This window comes from Mustela erminea, chromosome 21, assembly GCF_009829155.1.
Source record: "Mustela erminea isolate mMusErm1 chromosome 21, mMusErm1.Pri, whole genome shotgun sequence".
Taxonomy (NCBI): Eukaryota; Metazoa; Chordata; class Mammalia; order Carnivora; family Mustelidae; genus Mustela; species Mustela erminea.
This window is the reverse complement of record NC_045634.1, coordinates 34,817,132-34,840,393: the sequence shown is the minus strand read 5'-3', so window position 1 is coordinate 34,840,393 and position 23,262 is coordinate 34,817,132. Positions and strand designations below refer to the sequence as shown.

Below are 23,262 nucleotides of genomic sequence, written 5' to 3'. Positions count from 1 at the left end.
CCCTGCATATTTTCAGACCACAATGCTCTAAAGCTAGAACTCAACCACAAAAGGAAGTTTGGAAAGAACCCAAATACATGGAGACTAAACAGCATCCTTCTAAAGAATGAATGGGTCAACCAGGAAATTAAAGAAGAATTGAAAAAAATCATGGAAACAAATGATAATGAAAATACAACGGTTCAAAATCTGTGGGACACAACAAAGGCAGTCCTGAGAGGAAAATATATAGCGGTACAAGCCTTTCTCAAGAAACAAGAAAGGTCTCAGGTACACAACCTAACCCTACACCTAAAGGAGCTGGAGAAAGAACAAGAAAGAAACCCTAAGCCCAGCAGGAGGAGAGAAATCATAAAGATCAGAGCAGAAATCAATGAAATAGAAACCAAAAAAACAATAGAACAAATCAACGAAACTAAGAGCTGGTTCTTTGAAAGAATTAATAAAATTGATAAACCCCTGGCCCGACTTATCAAAAAGAAAAGAGAAAGGACCCAAATAAATAAAATCATGAATGAAAGAAGAGAGATCACAACTAACACCAAAGAAATACAAACTATTATAAGAACATACCATGAGCAACTCTACGCCAATAAATTTGACAATCTGGAAGAAATGGATGCATTCCTAAAAACATATAAACTACCACAACTGAACCAGGAAGAAATAGAAAGCCTGAACAGACCCATAACCAGTAAGGAGATTGAAACAGTCATTAAAAATCTCCAAACAAACAAAAGCCCAGGGCCAGACGGCTTCCCGGGGGAATTCTACCAAACATTTAAAGAAGAACTAATTCCTATTCTCCTGAAACTGTTCCAAAAAATAGAAATGGAAGGAAAACTTGCAAACTCATTTTATGAGGCCAGCATGGCCTTGATCTCAAAACCAGACAAGGATCCCACCAAAAAAGAGAGCTATAGACCAATATCCTTGATGAACACAGATGCGAAAATACTCAACAAAATACTAGCCAATAGGATTCAACAGTACATTAAAAGGATTATTCACCACGACCAAGTGGGATTTATTCCAGGGCTGCAAGGTTGGTTCAACATCCGCAAATCAGTCAATGTGATACAACACATCAATAAAAGAAAGAACAAGAACCATATGATACTCTCAATAGATGCTGAAAAAGCATTTGACAAAGTACAGCATCCCTTCCTGATCAAAACTCTTCAAAGTGTAGGGATAGAGGGCACATACCTCAATATCATCAAAGCCATCTATGAAAAACCCACCGCAAATATCATTCTCAATGGAGAAAAACTGAAAGCTTTTCCGCTAAGGTCAGGAACACGGCAGGGATGTCCATTATCACCACTGCTATTCAACATAGTACTAGAGGTCCTAGCCTTAGCAATCAGACAACAAAAGGAAATTAAAGGCATCCAAATCGGCAAAGAAGAAGTCAAATTATCACTCTTCGCAGATGATATGATACTATATGTGGAAAACCCAAAAGACTCCACTCCAAAACTGCTAGAACTTATACAGGAATTCAGTAAAGTGTCAGGATATAAAATCAATGCACAGAAATCAGTTGCATTTCTCTACACCAACAGCAAGACAGAAGAAAGAGAAATTAAGGAGTCCATCCCATTTACAATTGCACCCAAAACCATAAGATACCTAGGAATAAACCTAACCAAAGAGACACAGAATCTATACTTAGAAAACTATAAAGTACTCATGAAAGAAATTGAGGAAGACACAAAGAAATGGAAAAATGTTCCATGCTCCTGGATTGGAAGAATAAATATTGTGAAAATGTCTATGCTACCTAAAGCAATCTACACATTTAATGCAATTCCTATCAAAGTACCATCCATCTTTTTCAAAGAAATGGAACAAATAATGCTAAAATTTATATGGAACCAGAAAAGACCTCGAATAGCCAAAGGGATATTGAAAAAGAAAGCCAACGTTGGTGGCATCACAATTCCGGACTTCAAGCTCTATTACAAAGCTGTCGTCATCAAGACAGCATGGTACTGGCACAAAAACAGACACATAGATCAATGGAACAGAATAGAGAGCCCAGAAATAGACCCTCAACTCTACGGTCAACTAATCTTCGACAAAGCAGGAAAGAATGTCCAATGGAAAAAAGACAGCCTCTTCAATAAATGGTGCTGGGAAAATTGGACAGCCACAAGCATAAAAATGAAATTGGACCATTTCCTTACACCACACACAAAAATAGACTCAAAATGGATGAAGGACCTCAATGTGCGAAAGGAATCCATCAAAATCCTTGAGGAGAACACAGGCAGCAACCTCTTCGACCTCTGCCACAGCAACATCTTTCTAGGAACAACGCAAAAGGCAAGGGAAGCAAGGGCAAAAATGAACTATTGGGATTTCATCAAGATCAAAAGCTTTTGCACAGCAAAGGAAACCGTTAACAAAATCAAAAGACAACTGACAGAATGGGAGAAGATATTTGCAAATGACATATCAGATAAAGGACTAGTGTCCAGAATCTATAAAGAACTTAGCAAACTCAACACCCAAAGAACAAATAATCCAATCAAGAAATGGGCAGAGGACATGAACAGACATTTCTGCAAAGAAGACATCCAGATGGCCAACAGACACATGAAAAAGTGCTCCATATCACTCGGCATCAGGGAAATACAAATCAAAACCACAATGAGATATCACCTCACACCAGTCAGAATGGCTAAAATCAACAAGTCAGGAAATGACAGATGCTGGCGAGGATGCGGAGAAAGGGGAACCCTCCTACACTGTTGGTGGGAATGCAAGCTGGTGCAGCCACTCTGGAAAACAGCATGGAGGTTCCTCAAAATGTTGAAAATAGAACTGCCCTATGACCCAGCAATTGCACTATTGGGTATTTACCCTAAGGATACAAACGTAGGGATCCAAAGGGGCACAAGCACCCGAATGTTTATAGCAGCAATGTCCACAATAGCCAAACTATGGAAAGAACCTAGATGTCCATCAACAGATGAATGGATCAAGAAGATGTGGTATATATACACAATGGAATACTATGCAGCCATCAAAAGAAATGAAATCTTGCCATTTGCGACAACATGGATGGAACTAGAGCGTATCATGCTTAGCGAAATAAGTCAAGCAGAGAAAGACAACTATCATATGATCTCCCTGATATGAGGAAGTGGTGATGCAACATGGGGGCTTAAGTGGGTAGGAGAAGAATAAATGAAACAAGATGGGATTGGGAGGGAGACAAACCATAAGTGACTTTTAATCTCACAAAACAAACTGAGGGTTGCTGGGGGGAGGGGGTTTGGGAGAAGGGGGTGGGATTATGGACATTGGGGAGGGTATGTGCTTTGGTGAGTGCTGTGAAGTGTGTAAACCTGGTGATTCACAGACCTGTACCCCTGGGGATAGAGTATTATGCCTCCATCAGAAAGGATGAATACCCAACTTTTGTAGCAACATGGACGGGACTGGAAGAGATTATGCTGAGTGAAATAAGTCAAGCAGAGAGAGTCAATTATCATATGGTTTCACTTATTTGTGGAGCATAACAAATAGCATGGAGGACATGGGGACTTAGAGTGGAGAAGGGAGTTGGGGGAAATTGGAAGGGGAGGTGAACCATGAGAGACTATGGACTCTGAAAAACAATCTGAGGGTTTTGAAGGGACGGGGGGTGGGAGGTTGGGGTACCAGGTGGTGGGTATTATAGAGGGCACGGATTGCATGGAGCACGGGGTGTGGTGCAAAAATAATGAATACTGTTATGCTGGAAATAAAAAATTAAAAATAAAAAAAAAATATTTTATTACTCCCAAAGAAGAAAAAAGAGAAGAACAAAAATATAGAAAGATTTGGTAAATAGAAAAATAATAGAATGACATTAGAAATTGAAATATATCACTCAAAATAAACCTAATCTCTCTATTCTAATTAAAAGACAAAGATTAAAAGAATTTTAGAAACAAATCCCAACTATGCTGAAAATACATAATTTAAAAGGATACAGAAAATTAAAAACAGGATGGAAATTTAGATCATAAAACAATAATTTAAAAAAATGATGGTATAGAAGATTGACCATACTGACCTCAAAACATTAAGAAGAGAACTACCCTATGATCCAGGAACCACACGACTGGGTATTGGCCAAAAAAACCCCACACACTAATTCAAAGGGATACATGCACCCCAATGTTTGTAGTAAACATTCTACTCTGGCTCCATCCATATCATTGCAAATGTCAAGGTTTCATTCTTTTTATGGCCGAGTCACATTCGATTGTGTGTAGTATCTTCTTTATCTATACATCAGGCGATGGGGACTTGGTCTGCTTTCATAACATAATAATGTAGATTTGACATATATAAAGTGAAATTTAAAATCTGCAATTTTTTTGTATATACATCTCACAGTGACTGATAGAACAGGTGACAGTCAGTAAGGTACCAGATAACTTGAAACACATAATAAATCTGTCTCAAGCAACATATAAAACACAGCCTCTAATAGCTACGTATACATGTGTCTTGGATGCACAGAAAAACATTAACTGGAAGTGCCGTTATGTAGGAACTAAAAGCAGATTCACAAAATGTCAAAGGCCTCTCGTGATACAAGGCGTGCTCTTTAATCAAGTGAAATTAGAAAATATATAAAAAGGGTATGTGCTTTAGTGAGTGCTGTAAAGTGTGTAAACCTGGAGATTCACAGACCTGTACCCCTGGGGATAAAAATATATGTTTATAAAAAATTAAAAATTTAAAAAGTAACTTAAAACATCTCAAGTATTTTGAAATATAGAAACGCACATTACGAAAACAACTGTTGTCAAAGAAGCCACGTAAATGGGAAGGTGAAAACACTAGGAAATGGTCATGACAGTGAGTCCTGCTGTGGGATGCAAGGAAAGCTACAGATTGGGAGTGAATGTATGCCCGGAAACCTGAGTGACGAAAGACCGAAGACCAATGCGAAAGAACCAACCCAAACAGGCAGAAGGTAGGAAATAATAAAGAGCGAGGTGTAATGACATAGACGAGAGAGAGTTGAGGAAGGCTTTATGCTCAGTGATTGATTTCTGAAAAACTAATTGATAAAATAACCTCTTAGTAAGAGCGGTAAGAATAAAAATGGAACATACAAAGTACCAACACCAGAAATGAAGACAAACACTCCCGGTACATGATAACCTTTTGTGAAAACATTTAGGAACAACTCTTTGTTGATAAGTAAAACATATGGGGGAAATTGACAACCACTATTTTAGAAGAACACAAATAACCAAACATTAGATGCTCTAACGAGGGGCACCTGGGTGGCTCAGTCATTAAGCATCTGCCTGCAGCTCAGGTTATGATCCCAGCTTCCCGGGATCGAGCCCCATATTGGGCTCTCTGCTAGGCAGGGAACCTGCTTCTCCCTCACCCACTCTCCCGCTTGTGTTCCCTCTCTCACTGTGTCTCTCTCTGTCGAATAAATAAAATCTTTGAAAAAAATAGAAAAATAATAAAAGTTCTCCAGTGAAATATTTTCTGTGTATTAAAAAGTGACAAACGTCTCAAAAAAAAAAAAAAAAACTATACAAAAAAGGTCTTCATCAGTGAATTCTTCCAAAGCTTCACAGAAGAAATAAAGCCAAATATTTACAGACCAAAAAGAAGGAATAATTCTGACTGTTAATTTGTTATGGGGTCAGAAAATCTTACTATTAATATCCCAAGAGAAGATTTCTTTCATAAACATTAGCAAATGTCCTCAACTGAATTAACAATTAAATCATTAACAATAAAATCAGGAGACACATTGTAATACAATGCATATCTGCTTCTGGGAAGAATGGAGTGGATTATGGCAAATCCAACGTCAGTATAAAATCATATAATATATGCCCCTATTTAAAGGCATAAGAGAAATACTGAAAAATGAGATCTACAAGCCTTTAGATCCTCACTCATATTACATAGTCCTATTTTTTGGGGATATCTGCCAGCTTCAGGTGCACAGCAAAAGGTATGAATCCAAAGCCACTGTTGCAGACTTGAGAAACCAGTTGAGGCTCTGGCCATCTTCCAGGGCTAGAAAGATCAACATGAACGTGCTGCAGGGACTGGAGAAGCACGGTTCCTTCCTCGGGTATGTAGTTTGATGTCTACTGTCTTTTGAAGCTGCATGGGAGGAAGGCTAAATTGGCAAGGAGTCAGCCTCTGACAAGCAAGGAGGCTTTTCCAGCTTCTATAATTTGGAGCCCACAAATATTCAAGCTCAGGAGAGAACCTACAAGTACACCAGGCTTCAGCTCGAGGGGGATCCCTGCCTGTGAGGACATAGCAGGGAGAGTCAGAAACAGGCCCCCCTTACCAAAATGGCAGCCCCCCCCCCTTAGGTCCAGCTCCTCATTTTGATCCATTCTCTCTCCCTGGCAGAGGAGAGCGCAAATCCTGCAGGGATCCTCTACATTATTTACAAAACCTTTCTCATTCAATAAAAATGAGTAAGCATGCCTAGAGAAAAGGGCATGACACCACCCAGACAACAAAAATGATGATGTAAGTAGATCCATATATCATGCAAATATCGAACTTAAAAGACATGATGAATATGTCAGCTGGAGGAAAAAATGAAACTTTGGAGCATCTCACAAGAAAATTAGTTGAAAAAGTTGGTCCTTGGGAAATACAAAACAAGTATAAGACCTGGCAAACATCAAGCAGGAACGATTTCAAAGAAAAGTGGGAAAAACCCAAAATACAATATCAGAAATGAAAAGAGTATGACTCAAAGTAATAGAAACATGAAAAATAGGGTAATTATATCATGAACAACTTTACACTTAGAATTTTGAAAAGTAACTTGAAATAACTAGATTCCATAAAAAGCTCCACTTAGGAAGGAAGACATCAAAATAGAAAATTTGGTTGGTTATAACATCTAAAAAGGAATTTGTAGTTACAAATATTTTCAAAAACAAAACTCTGGGCTCAGGTATCTTCACCAGTAAATTCTTCTACTGAGGAAATAATGTCAACCTAACCAAATTTGCTCAGTTAACTTGACAGAAAAAATTACTTCCCCACATTTTTCAAGGTCATTTGATTGTCACATAGTCACTTTGATAGCTGCAGATGACGCATTTGATAAAATTCAAAACCCAGTCTGGCTGAAAAAATGATCACACAAGGAATAAAAGACAATTTAATCTGTTAAAAGGACAATTTAATCTCTTAAAAAATACCCACAGAAATACCCAAAGAACACACCATTCTCGATCATAAATTACAGCAAATTTATGCGTGTTCTGTGCCTCCAACTTTCTGTAGAACAAGGATAGCAATGCATGCAGGTTAAGGAGGATTATATACGTGCTCACAAAGATGCATTATATGCACGTATTTGTGAAGCACTTTTAAGTAGAAAGATCTCCACAATTGTTCATTATTATTATTATTATTATTATTATATGAGCTTAATAAAATTGATGTTACTTGTCAATTAATTGCATACGACAGTTGAGATGGAAAAGGAAGCAAACATTAGCCCCGCGGCTTCAAATCTGGGTGATTTTTAAGTTGTGTGTGAAGAATTGTGAGGAACTGGTAGACAAAGCAGCTGGCCCCTGATAGTGTCACAGGCAGGGATGGGAGGCTGGGGACTCCTGGGTGAGCAGTGAGGGACAGCTCGTGCCGACAGCAACAGCAGTAGACAGAGGTGTGTCATATTCGTGATTCACATCCCTGGGTCACTAACGATGGGATTTTTTTTCATATAAATGGATTACTCAGAATCGGGATCATCTTGTGATGTTAAGGCCAGGAACTGTCTTGCCATGGTCTCAGATATATAATCACACACTTCTCTGTCCTCAAGAGCTATAAGGGACCAAACCTAGGCTGGGTTGAAGAATCACGATAATTTACTCTCCTAAGCAGGGATGGGTTTTCCTTTCCTCGCCTTACTGGGGATTTAATTTATTGTCTTATAGACACAGTAGCACAGAATTTGAAAATGGCTTTGTAGAGCCTTTATCTTCCTCTGCCCTGACCTAGGAATTTACTTTATAAAGAGTCCTACTAGGTAGAATTCTAAAGAGTCAGTTATAAGTATGTTTTAGGACGTTTATCATAGTCTTCTCATATCAGATGATAATCTAATTGTTTTTAAACTCCTGAAGCCATGTAAATATTATCTTTGCAAGTTCTTTAAAAAAGGAGAAATGCATTACTTTAAAAGAATTGCTTAATAGTCACATCACAGAATTGTGAGTACATTGTTGAGTAATAACTACTCCCCATAATATGCTGACAAAGACAGCCATAAGATGGACAGTAAATTCTATTTTACAGAAAACGGTTAGCTGCTACAGTTGATTGGGAGAATACGAAGTAACAAGGAACTTAAAGACACTGCTTTTGAAGGTGGATTATCCTAAACCAGTATACAGAAAAATTTACCGAGAACATTTTGATTTTGTACTTAGCGCAAAAAAATAGGAAGGGGTTTCTGGTAAAATTTAGCTCAAAGTGATGGCTGTCTTGGAAAAATGGGACCTTCAGGTTTCATGGTTGTGGAACTAAAATTATAAACAGGAGGAAGTACAAGAGAGCAACAATTTCAAATGATTACTCTAGTTCCAAACTCCTCTATCTGGAGACCCACGATCTTACGTGGGGAACACGAACTCCAGCTGACCTCCAGCTCTGCCATTTCTTTCCCATCACCTGAGCCCGTTCCCTCCACACGGGCAGACAGTTCTCCGGGGTCCCTTGCATGGCTGTGATGCTGTGTAACGTGACAGACTGAGGGTCCTGTGCCCCACGCCATCATTTTGGAAATGCCTGCTTAGTGAAGGCCCAGACCTTCTCTCCATCAGAGAGAAGAGGGAGCATGGCTACCGCCTACGGTAAGAGCTCTGGCTTCCTGAGCTCACGGTGTCCCTCCTGTAACAGCCCATCATGCCACCTGGCCCCTGTGTATCACCTGGTCGGAAGCAGGGCTTGGGGAGCTGGCCCCAAAACGAGGCTCCTTTGCCTATCGCTGTTGCTGTGGGCATGAGTCTACCCCTTACTGCTGGCCCAGGGGTCCCCAGCTTCCCATTCATGTGCAGGGCTTGCTGTCACTCTAGAACTTCCTCCCAGTTCTTCCCAAACCACAACTTCAAAACCACCCAGATGTGAAACCTCAGAGTTCATGTCTGCTTGCTTTTCCAACTCAACACTCATATGCAATTACGACAAGTGGTATCAATTTTTTAAGCCCATATAGTAATAATAATATTAATTACATTTATGGAGATCTTTCTCTAAGTGCCTTACAAATAGATGCATAGATGCATGTGTGTGTGTGAATATATCATCTTCATAAACCTGCATGCATTGCTATCCTTTTCTACAGGAAGTTGGAGGCACAGAAAGAACACATAACCTTTCCCAAACCACCAAACCCATAACTAACTGCCAGACCCAAGAGTCCAGAACATCCCCCTGTTCCCTCCACCTGAGCTCTCAGTCACTCTGCTATGTATCTCTGTAGTTAATTTCCTCCTTTGTCCCCCTCTTTCTTCTTTGCTGTAGTTTCTAAGCTCCTGGGGGGCCAAAGACCTCATAGTCTAACTTCATAGTCCAATTATAAAAAACTGATCTCTTTAGACAGTCCAAGAAAAAGTAAAAGGGAGGTGAGGATAAGAAGGGATTTGTCCTAGTTTCAAGCATCCAGGAAAGATTTCTAGAGAATAAAACACCAATCTGAGTGAAATCGTATCATTGAAAATTCAGCCCCGAATCTCAGCTAAGCTCTCGACCCCATGGAGAAAGTCTTCTTTCTGAGAAAGCTCTTCATGCCACCAGAAGTCAGTGGACTTCCAGACTTCACGACCCACTCCCAGACCCCACTGACCACTCCGCTCACTAGGTAAACACGTCGATGACTTCATTAAGATGACAGGGTACCACTCCCAAAAATAAGAAGCTAAAAATAAAGATCCTTAAAGAAGTTAGTCTGAAAAGGCTACATATTGTGACTCCAAATCTATGCCATTCTGACAAAGGCCAAACTTTGGAGGCAATAAAGAGAGCGTGGCTGCTGGGGGGGGACGGGGTAGGGAGGATGAACAGGTGGGGCACAGAGAACACTTGGGGCCATGAAAACCGTGATGCATGACGCTCTGATGATGGAAGCACGTCATTATGCATGTGTCCAACCCACTGGGCGTGCCACCAACAGTGAGCCCTAACACAAGCCATGGACTCTGGGTGATGATGTGTTGTGTAGGTCCATCAGCTGTGGCAAACGTACAGCTATAATAAAGGATGTCGGTCGTTGGCGGGGGGCGGGGGGAGGTGCTGTGCATGTGTTGGGGGCAGGGGTATATGGAAAATCTCTGTACCTTCCCCTCAATCCTATTCATCTAAACCTGCTCTAAATAATGGGATTAAAAATAAATAAATTTTTAAAGATACCTTGTGGCCCCTGCATCCCTACAAACAGACATCCATGATTACTCAGGACTCCAAGTACAGAGCTTCTCTCCCTTTCCTCTCTTCACCTATTTGAGTTCCCACTCCTTCACCGTCACTACACTTGTACTTGATTCCATTGTTTACAAATACTTATTTCATCAATTAATTCCCCTTAATTTTGTATCTTTAAATGTTCCTTTCCCATCTGTTCCTTCCCTTTCCCTATAAAATTTTCAATTGTTTACCACTTATTTTTAAAGACCTACTATGAGCTTCAACAGCTAAGCTTCTAGAAAGAAGCATCACACCACTGTCTTCACACTGTAACCTCCAATTCTTCCGTGTAGCCCATCATTTGCCACACTAGTTTTCTGAAGTCATTCTCTGAAATTGTCAATCTCTGATAGTGATTAATCACTATCAGTATTCCTGCTCCTTTTAGCACTGAAATCCAGTCTCCCCTTCGAGACTTTCTCTTGGTTTGGTTTCCACTGCACATTCACTTGTAATATTCCTCCTAAATTTGTGATAATTCCTTCTCATGCTCCTTCAAGGTCAGGTTAGCTGCTGCTTGCCTCTCAAATAGTGAAGTTGATCTAGATTATTTTCTGAACATTCTTCTCTTGGTACTCAAGGATCTCCCCCCAGGCAATCTTAACCAGACCCATTTTCCAGTACCTACAGATCAGGTACTGAATTTGACAGTGGCTTCCTAGAATCCTGAGTTAAGAATGATTCTACAATTAACCATGGGTTTAGAGAGAAGGACTATGAGTGACTGACTAGTGACATCTTCCATGGACACAGAAGATGCAAAGGCTGTGTAGACCCACATTTGCCATTCTGTGCATATATGCTGATAACTGCTGAATTCTTTTCTTCTATTCAGATGCATGCATCTATCTGGGACTTGGACAATGCTATGTAGACTTATCAAAAGACTACACACACAGTTTGCTAGAGCATCAAATGCCAAGTCTGAAGATAAACAAAATATTTTGCTTGCATGACTGACACAGGCTGTAAGTCAGAAAGTCTAAATTTATCACCTTCTGCCAAATCTCTTCTTCCTCATATCTTCCTTATTATGAATTGTGCCACTCAAAGTCAGGGCCACCATGCAGACAGCTGCATAGGTTGGATTCTTCAAACTCCAGGGGCTACTACTCACATAACAGACCATGTTTGTGGACCCCCTAGACTTGTGTGGTGCAGTAAACCTGTCAATTCCCTAACAATCCAAGCCAAAAATCTAGGTTCCACCACGTCCTGAAGTCCAGTAGATCAATACAGCCTCCCACTCCAACCCTCTTGCCAAACCGCCTTATCTTCATGCGCACTCCCAGTGCTTTGGTCACATGGTTGTCTTCTAGTGTAAGCCTTTGCCAAAATCTGTCTCCATTCATGGTCCCTTCTAATCAGTCCATCTGTACACTACATTAGGCAGAGTCAAGTGTTTGAAACACACTGGTTATGACATTTCATATTTAAAACACCAAAACCTCCACGTCAACCTGCAGCATGAAACCCAAAATCCCCCAGCCCGGTGCTCTGTCTTCCAAAATCACAGCCTGCCTCCCTCTCCATCCGAATCCAAGGCAAATCCTTGACAGCAGCATCCCTGCCTCACACCTCACACCCTCTGCTCCCACCTTGGCAAGAAAGCACAGGACTCCTCACACCTGTTTGTTCACCTCATGGCTTCTCATGTCTTATTTTCTCTCTCAATTCTCCCAGTCTCATTATCCACAAAATACATGCCGTCCGCTGTTCTGTGGTCAGCGTTTCCATTACTCCTTCCTGCTCTGCCTTGCTTCTCTCTTCCTACCGTGTGAATGTCTAACCATATTATTCACTATCGATGTCCACATCTCTCTTCCCTTCCAGGCTAATAGTTCCCTGAGACTGAGGAAAGGGAATGGTCTGTAGTCCTATCCTATGCAGCTAACACAATAACGGGTACCCAGTGGGCCTCGATAAATGCTGTTGAATGCATCAATAGAGGCTTTAAAGATCACCAACCTCTTGTTTCTACAGTTTTCAAGTATGCTCATGAAATAATATGAGCAGAGAAAAAGTAGATTATGAATATTAAAATGACAGATACAGGATGGAAAAATATACGTCAAGAATGCTTAAATTTTTCAAAGAACACAAAAACAAGTGGAGATTAGTCTTGATGAATATAATCTTTATCTCTTTCTCGTAAAATACATCTCACTGAGAATGCCAACATAGGAGATTACTGACCACTCATGAAATCTTGCTTTCATTCCAAGTTCAATCCTTTTTCTAATTTCAAAATGGGTTTTGGAAAAATCTCGTTGTTAATGAAATGCAATATTTCATAAACTGTGCTTTGAATGGATGATTTTTTTAAATAATAATAAAGGGTTTAGATATTTAGCAAATAAAAATATAGGATAAACAGTCTAATTTTAATATCAGATGAACAATGATTTTTTTTAAGTCTAAGTATGTGTCATGCAATATATAGGACATACCTATAATAAAAAATCCATTGTTTATATACAATTCAAATTTAAATGGTGGTTCTCTATTTTATCTAGCAATACTCCTTTAATATGAAGTTACAGAAAGTTAAGAAGTCACAAAACTCCCAGTACTATGTCAGCCTGTCTTTAAATATAGATATAGCTGTAGACAGAGATACAGATACAGATAGAAATTCTATGCAAATTCTTCCTTTCTTATGCCATAAAATTATAATATTCCCAGACATCCTTTCTTCTTGATAAATAAAAAAGAATAATGATACCGAAATATTATTCAGTTTAAGCCAGGACCATACTTTCTTGATTTGCGGATGGTCTGTATTCTGGGAAGCCGTGCCCCAGTATTCTAATTATTTATCATAAAGGTCATTCCACTGTGTTAACATTCACACTGAAGCATGACCCTGAATAATCACAGGGCAATTTCTTCCAAATAGATTCTCTTTCTGTACATCCTATCCTAAATTCATGTAGCTCTTTTTGGACTAATTAGTCTAATGAGATATTCAACATAGGGATCCAAATAGTTTTCATAACCATATTCTAATTTAATGATGGAGAAGATGATGCCTCACTTAATCGTCTAATCACAAGGAAAATGACATAAACAGTTTACCCTCTTTCATTCCCCATAGATGTCTAGGAGCTCAGTAGACCCTGAAATGCCCAGGACTAGACTGAATTTCTTCTACTGGTAGTTATAAACACATGTTTGAAGCCAAAAGGTAAGTCACCAAGAACATAAAGTAAGAAAACAGATGCCGTAAGAATTGATCCACTCTCTTAATAGGTGAAGTAGCAGACATGGATAAAATTTACATGACATCAATATAAATAAACAGGAAAAAATAGTCTAATAAAAGATTCTAAAACAAAAGGGGAAGAGAACATAGCTCAGGAAGGGGCAGCTAAATAGTTTCACTGCAGAAACCAAACATTTCAGAAGGGCATACTTTCTACTTCCAAGAGAAAGCAAAATTTTTATTGAAAATGATCTATGAAATGTTAAATTGTTAGAGCACAGACTCAAGGAAATATGGCTAAGGGACAGACACAAATTAAAGGTGAGTCAGATGAAATAAAAAATGGTTTGTACTTAATAGAAGAAAAAGTTTGATCGTAGAAATTGAGCCAGCATTAGAATAGTAATGAACAGAAGAAACACTGCAGAAAATTGAATTAGGGTAGTAGATGACAAGCTGGAAAAACTTCCTGGTTTTCAAGACCGGAAAAAGAGTTAAACGTTATCTGAAAGAAAATGTGGGTATAACTGACATGACATTGCCTCTAAGTTGTGTTACTTGAAAAACATAGAGTAGCATCAAAACGCATATTTGCCATATGGAAAGCAGCATTATTTTTTTTTATTTTTTTATTTTTTAAGCAAAAACTATACGTAAAAGAATTCAACATCTAGATTCCATCAGGTGAAAATTTAACTCTTAAAGGCAAAGGAAAGAATCTCACAGACATGAAATGAAAAAAATTAATGAGTCAGAAAGAAAACTTCGACTGAACTAAAATTTCTTCTCCCCAACATCAGATATCCTTCCAGAATCATGAATAGAAAAGTTTATGACTTACAATTCTATATTCAGAAATTAATTCAATAAAAATTTTATTGAGGGTCAATGTTGTACCAAAAATTGAGCTAAAGTAATTGCGATCATGTCTAGAGTCAAGAGGAAGGCTGAAAAACAAACTTTTCACATTCCTTTGTCAGTGGCCTCCAGAAGCACCGTAGGCTACCCCGCACCAAACCGTGCCAAGGAACCCCAAGAAGAGAAGGTACAAGAGTACCCTAACTAGAAAACAATTAACCAGACACATGTCTACTTATTGCTCCTTGTCACTGGGGCAGAGGCTGTTTTCAGTTGTTTGTAAACTTTCCACTATCAATGCGGTGGGTATACGACAGTGAGAATGCGCTGTTCTTGGACTTGCTCTGGGAGGGGACGGACTTTGCATACCGGCCATTGGTCAGCACCCCTCTACGAACCTGAGACAAAGCCACACCTGACTGTCATCATCTAAATCACAGACACAACCATAAACAGGTTCGGCGAAGTCTTGCCATTAAGTTCAACGACCAAAGGATTGATGAGTAGCAAAAATATCATGGCAACTTACATTTTTCTGAATAATTTTTAACAGTTGTAAAATTATGCAAATACCGTGACTATATTGACATGTCATATATCTATATGCATATTTAAATCTAGTCAGCAAACAGTGTTAGCATTAGTGTCAGGTGTACCATAAAGTGATCCAGCACTTTCCTGCGTCGTCTGGTGCTCCTCACAAGGGCATTCTCGGGCCTGTCCCCTGCGGCCCCCGTGCGCTCTATCCTCCTCCCGTCTGGGGACATCAGTTTGCTCTCCACAGTGAGGAGTCTGTTTCTTGCTTTGTGTCTCTTTGTTTCCGTTGCTTTTTTTTTTCTTCCTTAAATTCCACATATGAGTAAAATCATACAGTGTTTGTCTTTCTCTGACTGACTTCACTCAGCACTACACTCTTTAGTTCCAGCTACGGCATTGCAAATAGCAAGATTTCATTCTTTTTTATGGCTGAATAATATCCCGTTGTGCGTGTGCATTGGTGTGCCCGTGTGCGTATGCACGTGCCTGTGTGTGAATGTTTGTTCTAATTCTCTGAAAAATACTGCTGGTATTTTGATGGGGTTGAATGAGTAGATTGCTTTGGGTCCTATAGACAGTTTAACAGTATTTGTTCCTCCGATCCATGAGCAGCATGGAATGTCTTTCCAATTTTTTGTGTCGACTTCCATCTCTTTCATCGGTGTTTTACAGTTCTCAAAGTACAAGTCTTCCTCCTCTTTGGCTAGGTTTATTACTAGGTATCTTATTGATTTTGGTGCAATTCTAAGGGTTTGATTTCTTAATTTCTCTTTCTGCTGCTTCATTGTTGATGAATAGAAATTCAACAGATTTCTGTACACTGGTGTCATATCCTGTGACTTTACTGAGATCATTCATCAACAGGTAAGATACATTATCCAAAATAAGAATACTCATCTAAGATTTCAGTATCATCACTAAAAACTGGTACTAGTTTAAAATAAATAAGGGTAACAATTTCCTTGTATTTAATGAGAGTGTCAGTAGAGTTTGTTTTATTTCTGATACTGACATTACCAAACACAGTCTCAAAAATGTTTTTGAAATTGGTAAGTATAACTGAAGTTCGTATAAAAAATAGTAGGCTCGTCTGCTCAGGCTACGAGAACAAAGTACTGTACACGGGGTGGCTTCAATAACAAAAATTCATCTTCTTGTGGCTCTGAAGATTAGAAAATCCAACATCAGGGTTCTGCCAACTCAGTTTCGGGGGAGGACGCCCTCTTGGTTTACAGAGGCTGCCTTCCCTCTGTGTCCTGACATGGCCGCTCAGTGCAGACTCAGAGAGAAAGTGTGCCTTCCACAGTGTGTCTTCTTACAGGGACACTAAACCTTTCAGATCAGGGCCCTACCCTTTTAACCTCATTTAACCTCAATTATTTCCTTACTCCAAATATAGCCACACTGGCATGGGGGGAGTGGGTTAGGGCTTCAACCTGTGAATTTGAGACACAAAACTCAGCCCACTACAAATGGAATATATAGCCTTTATATTATAGGCAGAGGAAATGCATAGTGATGAGATATGACAAAAGGAACGAAGGAGAGAATAACAAAGTCCCGAATGATGACAGAAGTAAAATAAGACTATCAGGCTAACACTATGGACAAAACAGGAAAAATTTCTCTTTCAAGAGGAAGACTCTCAGATTGAATTATTTACTTTCCACAATAAGTGAATACCACCACCAAAATGAAACACATGACAAAAGCTAACACAAAACATCCATAAGTTATGTTAAGTCATGATAACTTCAAGAAGAGAAGGATTGCCGTGTTAATAAGAACAAGACAGAATTTAAAGTCAAAATAAAATTAAAGGGGGATTTCCTAAGAGAGGGTATAATCCACCATGAAGATGGAACAGAAACAGGTATCCTCCAAGAATACACCGTAGAGATAAAAAACACAAATACTGGCTTTTTCACAAAAGGAGAAACTGATAGTATAAAGGGAAACATCATGTATTCTTTCACGCAGCTGCATTTAGAGCAAGAAAATACAGAAAATCTGTGCTGAATGCGTTTGCATAATATCAGATTATCTGCCATAACAAATAGAAAGATTTTTTACTTGCAGCATTCAAGAAAGACAAATGGAAATGTATTTGAACTAAGAAGAGAGCTCAGTGGGATACACAGGTTGCAAAATATTATTTTAAAAAATCAATAGCTTCCCTTTACACCAGAAATAATAATCAGGAAAACATATTGAAAAACATCCTGTTCACAAAAAAAAATAATGGACAAATACTGCCAAGAAAATCAGCTTTAAAATACATGCTTGATTGTATCAAGAAAACTAGAGAACCATAGACAAGGGCCTAGAAGATGGTTTAAATAAATGAAGAATCAATCCCTACGTGGCAAGAAATCAATAGGATAAATCTGTCAATTCTTCCCAAATTAATTTATAAATTTTAAGTTATTGCTCTTACAGAATTGAATTGGATTGATAAGGCTGTCAAAACAAAATACCATACACTGAGGGGCTTACACTGCAGAAATCTGTTTTCTCCTACTTGTAAAGGATGGACATCCAAAGTACCGGTATCGGCGGGTATGGCTGGTCCTGAGGTCATCTTCTTGGCTTGCGAATAGCTGTGGTCCCACTGTATCCTCTCCTGGTCCTTCCTCCGAGCTTTCTGTGTCCTAATCTTTTCTTCTCCTCAGGAAGACAGAAGCTAGACAGGATGAGGCCCACCGTAGTGACCTCATTTAACCTCATGTACCTCCTGAAGGGTCTATCTCCATGTGGAGTTACTGGGGGTGAGGGCTTCAGCACAGGAATTTGGGGGGAACATTTTCAGCCCATAGCAAGAGCACAGCAGGGGCCTCACGCGTCACCAGTCCCCATGTCCTGTGCCTGCTTCCTGTGCCACTCCTGTGAACGCGGCACCAGATTCTGCTCCAACAGGAGATGGGAGGAAGTGCTGTGCTCTGCATCCCAATGGCCCCAGGTGTCGGTCCCCACCCGGTCTACTGTGACGCGGGAGGACTTTGGTTTATATGACAGCATCATAAAAGGAAAGCGGCCAGGAGCTCTGACTAAGGAGGTGGAGAGCCCTGCACCCACCTGTCTGCTCAGGCTGTGCAAAAACAGGAAACAAACCAGCCCTTCTGTGAGGTCAGTGGGGTTTCCTCTTGCACGCCAGTGAGCGTGAAGACTAATGCTGGATGGCGTGCCCATAGGGCGCCATGGACTCTGGAGCACTGCCCTCACTTGAGAACTCAAACGCTGTCATTCTTAGTTGTATCTGCCATTGAGCATTTCAGTATTACACTGAAAAAGGGTGTTAATCTAACCGTAGTTAAAATATTAAACCCTCTAATCTTATTACTCACAAAACAACGCTATAGACTAAATTCTTATATTGAAACCTAACTCCCGGGGCGCCTAGGTGGCTCAGTGGGTTGAAGCCTCTGCCTTTGGCTCAGGTCATGATCCCAGAGTCCTGGGATCGAGCCCCACATCGGGCTCTCTGCTCAGCAGAGAGCCTGCTTCCTCCTCTCTCTCTGCCTGCCTCTCTGCCTACTTGTGATCTCTGTCTGTCAAATAAATAAATAAACAAAAATCTTTAAAAAAAAAAATAAAAAAAAAAAAAAACCTAACTCCCAGTGTGCGTTTATCAGGAGTGGGGGCCTCTGGGCAAGGATCAGATCGCTGGGTGCAGTCTTCAAGCGTGGGGTTAGTGCCGCATAGAAGGGACCCCCAGAGAGCTCGCTCACCCCTCCTGCCATGGGAAGACACAGCGAGAAGACGGCCTCCAGTGAAATGACACGAAGAAAGGCCTTGGGCTCGGACTTCCCAGTCTCCAGAACTGTGAGAAATAAATGTCTCTTATAGAATCCACCTAGTCTATGGTGCTTTTATCACGGCAGACGGATAGGAGCAGACGAACACAACCTACTTGACGCGACGATCAATGTTATCGCAGAAAACGACAGCCCCTCTGAAGGGGAGGAGGGATTCTAGAGACTCCCCAGTGATGCCATGAAAGGACACTATGTCTGCCCTGCGTGTACAAAGAAGCCTTTAAATACAGTCCAAAGTGTAAAGTGATATCAAAATGCATTAGTCCTGACATGTGGCCACAGGTCCCCCAAGAAACCCTCTACTGACGAGGAAATCACGACTGGATACAAAAATCACCACCTTGCAAAACTCCAGGCCACCGCAGGTAGAGGAGCTCCGCAGTGCTACAATGGACATATGGTAGAGCCCATTATTCTGCCAACTTCTGCTCTAATTCAATCTAAAATTATCCTCCAACGGAAAAGCAAAGGACTTGAAAACTTTTTCAGTGCTTTTAAAGGTAGACATCCAAGGACACAGAGACCCCTGAGCAGACACGGAGACTCGCAGCCAAGCTGTGGCACGCACCGTGTGTCTAGAGGAGAAGCGCTTTCCACAAGCATAATGGTGAGAAAGTTTACAGTGCCTGTTGATGAAAGCGCCTCCTTTAATTAGTATTGACGAAGGTTAAAATTTAGCCCTTGAACACGAGCATAGGCAAAACAGGAAAATTTTTGGAAGAAGTCATGAAAATCCTTATAAAAAGCAAGAACCCTTCCAAAACAGATGGGCATAAGGCAAGAACAGTGCGGTAAGCAAAGATTGGGCCAAAAAATACGCACCAAAAAAAAAGATTTCTTCTTGATGCAGTTAGTTGAGATTTTTGTAGTTGCTCTAATAAGACTGTAATGGAAATGATGTACAATACCCATCCATGCACACAGGCACACACACGGTGACCATTTCCTGAACAGCATGATGTTTTCATCCACTTGGTATAACTTCAGATATCCCGCTTCTCTCCCAAACATGTCACACCTGGAGTGTGTTTTAACTAGTCGCAGCTCTGGCCGGTAGTGTAGCTCTAAACCTCACACATCCTTGAAACCTTAGCAGCTCGAAAATATTTACAAAATGTCACTTGAACACTCAATATTTCAAAGATGAGTAATGTGCTCCTGAAATTATCCTACAGATGTAAGCTGCAGATGATCTGGCAGTGCTTTGTCATTGGCAAGGAGATGGTGTATGCTTTTGATTTCCTTTATGAATTCATCATCTAATATGGAAACGACATGCCTGAAATTAATATTAGGAAGAGCAATAGACTGAAATCATTCACACTAACCAAAGGAGTTTTCTGAAACTCTCACTAGAACTTGTATTTGTTTCTAGTAAGACATAGCATTCCTATCTTATTTTGTCCTCCCCAACAATCAGAAAAAAAAAAAATGTAGCAAAGTCAAGATAAAACCCTGTACCTTAAGGTCCACATGGAGCTGGCATGAGTAGTAGACAAGTGGGCAGCGATCTCATGCTATGAGCAGAGAGAAGTGGCTTGAGGTTGAAGACCACTCACTGCCAGAGTGCAGGGGTTCGTTCAGACAATGGGACTGTCACTCTGTCCAAGAGACCTAATGCAGAAAAATCTGAAACAAAGAGCAATTAGGAAACAATCCAAATAGCTGCCTTCTCTCTACCATCAGGAAGGGGTTAAAGTACAACACCAGTGGTGCACTGAGAACTAAGTGAAGGGACAGGACCACAGTGGAGAGGAGCCGGTCATTCCTGCAATGACTGTGGGGACATGAGACAGACTGGGTACCCTGAGCAGTGAGCGGGGTCCGATTACACTTGTGACAGAAAAACAGTGCAAGTATGTATCAAAGAGTCAACAGTGCCAGCAGATGCCAACAGAGTCAACAGCTCCCCAGTATGGGGAGCGAGAGCTGGAGAAGAAGGAAGCCATGGCGTTCCATAAGGCCTGCCAGGATCCCGAGGACAGCTGCTGAGAGCTCACGGGAAGCACCAGCTGGCCGAACCCAGAACTGATGGGAACTCAGGTAGAGTTCACTGGGGGCAGTGATGGAAACCAGGGGTTTCTCTCTCATTGTCTCAGGCCATTAATTTCATCAGCCACATCTTGTAGACAAGAAAACATGAATTTCACTTAGAGAAATAAACGACTCAACTGTGTCTTTGGTGCACTGATGTTTGTTCTTCATGGTGATCCCAGTGAGTGAGTGGATGTGCCCTCTGGGGAAGGGGAAGTGGAGAGCCTACCCCAGGCCACGTGCCCCTTCCTCCATGCGGCCCCTTCCCACCCAGTCAGTGCGCTTAACATCCACAGGTGAGGAAGCCTCCATAGAGAAGGAGAGAAGGACTCATGAGTTGCATGAACTCACATTACTAACATGATAGAAAAATCGACTCAACAGTCCTTCTGAACCCTTGGAAATAATCATTCATGATTGAAGACTGGCATAGGTGAAAATAATTACAGATAAAGGCTTATGATGTAAATCTGTGGGTAAAAATAATTTAAAAGTAAGCTGTATACTTTAAAAGTATATTAGAGAATTATGTTTAGAGAAAAGGAATCCATAGAAACAGGCAAGTACAGGCTGCCAAATTATAAGATAGTTATGAGGATTAATTAGCCTGTATTAGTAAGCTTTCCTGCAGAGAGAAACCTTTGAGATCTCTGCCCCTATCCCAGGACCGCACCTCTTATGACTGGAGGTAAACACAGCTACACACTGGAAGGCCCTGGAAATACTGGGCGGACACGCTGCATCCCATGACTACTCCTACTCTGTGGGTCCAAGCGAGTCTCCATGGGTAATTCTCAAGTCTACAGGAAGCCCAAGAGGAATAAAAATTAAATACCCCTTCAAGGGAAAGGGGACATGAGAAAAAGTGAAAATAATAATGAAGCCTATTAAAAAAATTATCTGTAAAATCTAGGAAACACAGATAATAAAAACTATTCCTTACCAGACAGTATAATAGTGTCTAAAAGAAACAAGGCGGCACTGATGATGAGATAAACAGATCAGTGAAATAAGATGGAAAACCCCACATCAGACGCACATAGAAAACTGCAGTAAATAATGAGGACAGTTCACATCAGCAGGGAAAAAATGTCAATAATGTGAAGACAACAAGAAAGACATTTGTGGGAAAATGTCCATCTCCAACTGACCTCCAAGAAATAGCCAGTGGGACAGATTTTTAAACTTGATAAATGAGACAAAAAGTACCAAAAGGGGGGAAATAAAGTTGTTTATATTCTTGGAGAGCAACCATTTCTGATTAAGGCATACAATTCAGATGTTATCAAAGTGAAAATTGACAAATCTAACTACAAAAATAATTTCTGCATGATTTAAAAAACTCAGGTAGAAAGACAAGAAACAAATAAGGAAAAGTATTTCCAATATTACCATAAAGGAAAGGTTAGTCTTCTTAGTTTATAATGATCTAAGCATTGATAAGAAAAAACCCAAAAGAAATTGGACAAAAATGTAAAGCTGAGAAGACATTTTACAGAGAAAGAAATTCAAATATATCTTAAATAAAAGGTAATAATTCTCAACAATAAAATCACAGTGATTCCAATGAGATAGGCTTTACCTGTCTTCCTGCAAATTTCAAATAATTGAGAGCATTCTGTATTGACAGAAACAGGAGCTAATAGGTGTGTTCATGTATTGCTCCAGGAAGGGCAAGTAAGTTCAACCTAGAGTACTGGCAGTGTTTATCAACATTTACAATTCAAATATCCTGTAACTAACAATTCTACTGTTCGCAATGGTGAATAGAGAGACTCACACATGTATGAAACAATCAATGTATGTACAAAGAGAGTTACTCTATCTTTCCCCATTAGCACCTCAGGGCAAAGGGTTATCCCCACTATCCATTCATGACAGGCTTTCATCACTGGTCCATAAGCGACACTTTAATTATTGCTTTTTCACATAATGTAAAACATATTTACAAATACTCCATTTTGGGTGCCTAAGTGGCTCAGCTGGTTAAGGGTCCAACTCCTGATTTTGGCTCAGGGCCCTGCATCAGCCTCCACACTGGGCATGGAACCTGGTTGGGATTCCCTCTCTCCCTCTCCTTGTGCCCCTCACCGCTGCTCATGTGCACGCTCTCTCTCTAAAACAAAACAAAACAAACCCCACCAAACAAAACAAACAAAACAAAATAAAGGCTATGACCTTGAAGAGGATATGCCACCCCTCCCCACACCCCAGTTAAGCATTGTCCTGAAACCATATTCATTGTTACTTTATTTTTCGGAGAGTTTAACTGCATCTGTACACATTTCTGAAAAGTACTATACAAATGTAACACATATATAT

The 23,262-nt window shown here is 40.2% G+C and overlaps 1 pseudogene; it reads right to left on the bottom strand.

Moving 5' to 3' along the window:
* Positions 1-23,262, bottom strand: part of LOC116581827 — a 39,907-nt pseudogene that overhangs the window by 5,790 nt on the left and 10,855 nt on the right.